Source organism: Heterodontus francisci, unplaced genomic scaffold (genome assembly GCF_036365525.1).
Source record: "Heterodontus francisci isolate sHetFra1 unplaced genomic scaffold, sHetFra1.hap1 HAP1_SCAFFOLD_174, whole genome shotgun sequence".
Taxonomy (NCBI): Eukaryota; Metazoa; Chordata; class Chondrichthyes; order Heterodontiformes; family Heterodontidae; genus Heterodontus; species Heterodontus francisci.
This window is the reverse complement of record NW_027141730.1, coordinates 1,732,927-1,735,100: the sequence shown is the minus strand read 5'-3', so window position 1 is coordinate 1,735,100 and position 2,174 is coordinate 1,732,927. Positions and strand designations below refer to the sequence as shown.

General features: G+C 43.8%; 1 non-coding gene across 1 annotated transcript; it reads right to left on the bottom strand.

Annotated features, from left to right (window-relative positions):
* Window positions 1–1,646: 1,646 nt before the first annotated feature.
* On the bottom strand, window positions 1,647–1,718 carry trnat-cgu (transfer RNA threonine (anticodon CGU)). The gene has a single exon. It is a non-coding gene; the product is annotated as a tRNA-Thr (tRNA).
* Between the last annotated feature and the right edge of the window lie 456 nt (window positions 1,719–2,174).

Sequence of the window (2,174 nt, the reverse complement as noted above, 5' to 3'; positions counted from 1 at the left end):
CCTGGAAAAGTGTGAAGTGATTCATTTTGGAAGGTCGAATTTGAATGCAGAATACAGGCTAAAAGACAGGATTCTTGGTAGTGTGCAGGAACAGAGGGATCTTGGGGTCCATGTCCATAGATCGCTCAAAGTTGACACCCAAGTTGATAGGGTTGTTAAGAAGGCGTATGGTGTGTTGGCTTTCATTAACAGGGGGATTGAGTTTAAGAGCCACGAGGTTATGCTGCAGCTCTATTAAGCCCTGGTTAGACCACACTTGGAATATTGTGTTCAGTTCTGGTCGCCTCATTATAGGAAGGATGTGGAAGCTTTAGAGAGGGTGCAGAGGAGATTTACCAGGATGCTGCCTGGACTGGAGGGTATGTTTTACGAAGAAAGGTTGAGGGTGCTAGGGCTTTTCTCATTGGAACGAAGAAGGATGAGAGGTGACTTGATAGAGGGGTACAAGATGATGAGAGGCATAGATAGAGTGGATAGCCAGAGACTTTTTCCCAGGGCGGAAAGGGCTATCACCAGGGGGCATAATTTTAAGGTGATGGAGGAAGGTTTCGGGGAGATGTCAGAGGTAGGCTCTTTACACAGAGAGTGGTGGGTGCGTGGAATGCACTGCCAGCGGTGGTAGTAGAAGCAGATACATTAGGGACATTTAAGCGACTCTTGGATAGGTACATGGATGATAGTAGAATGAAGGGTATGTAGGTAGTTTGATCTTAGAGTAGGTTAAAGGTTCGGCACAACATCATGGGCCGATGGGCCTGTACTGTGCTGAACTGTTCTATGTTCTATGTTCCAGATGAAAGGATTGCATTAATTAATGGATTAGAATGTGGAGAGGCAGGAGAAAATGATGCCATTTTAGGGGGCCGGGGGTTAGTAGAAACAGACCAGGGCTATTTTACTCTCTATCTCATTCCTTTCTTCTATCTGGCTCATTATCACATCCTCTCTCTCTCAGAGCGGTGGGAATCACTGGAACCCACACTTGTTGCTCAGGTTGTTTGGTTCCGGGAAAATACAAGGTCCACATCAGATTGACAGGAAAGATAAATGTGATTCAGAGCCAATCATATTCCTTTTGGTGATGTGTGCTCAGCCTTGTTCTATCAGCAAAGGCAGCAGGAAATGCAAATCCTGAAGAGTTTTGATAGAGTGAAGAAGGAGAAAGTGTTGCCAGTGACAGAAGGGTCAGTAACCAGAGGAAACACATTTAAAGTAATTGACAAAAGAATTAGAGTTGTGATGAGGAGATTGTTTTTTCAGCAGTGTGTTGCTCTGGTCTGGAATGCAATCCTGAAAGGTCAGTGGAAGCAGATTCAATGTTAACTCAAAATGGAATTGGATATATACCTGACATGGAAGATATAACAGGGCAATGGGGGAAAGGACAGGAGTGTGGGATGTGGGATTAATAGAATAGCTCTGTTAAATATCCAGCAAATGCACAGTAATAAGGTTCAGTGCTTGGACCCCAGTTATTTTCACTCTATCAATGGCAGAGAAGGCTCGAGGGACCATGTGGCTGCTCCTCATGTTCTTCCCAGAGTCCAGGATAAAGTGCAACATCACACTGATTTCCAGATGGCCAAAACAAAAGCAACGGACATCTTTTCTGGAAGCATCACATTTAAAGTGAGAAACTAATCATAAGGCACAGACGGGGATTGAACCCGTGATCGTCAGTTTACGAAACTGACGCCTTACCACTTGGGCACCATGCCTTTTGCTAATGGACACCTGAGGCTCCAGAGGAGGATTTGTGATTCTTTTTCAGTTTGGTTGAAACAGCATCGAGAAACATGCACAGAAATAAAGAGGGATTGTGGAATGGGAAACAGATCAGCCTCATTTACATCGTCAGCATCATGAAATCTTCATTCAGACGTTCCATTCTCATCCTCAGCTTTTCTCACATCTGTGCAATAATATAAGAGTGGACATTGGGTTGTTACTGGGCTGATTATATAAATAGACTATGTGCATCATCACAGGAAGTGATGTCATATAATCTGTACGGCACCTCATGGAGAGTTGTCGATGAAACCTTCAATGCAAGATGTGTAGAGTAAACTCAGGTTATTTTAACCGTCAGATTCTTATAAATTGTGTACTGAGCCTTGACCGATATCAGAATATTGTATGGGGGCCACAGTGAACCAAAGCAATGATGGAGAAAT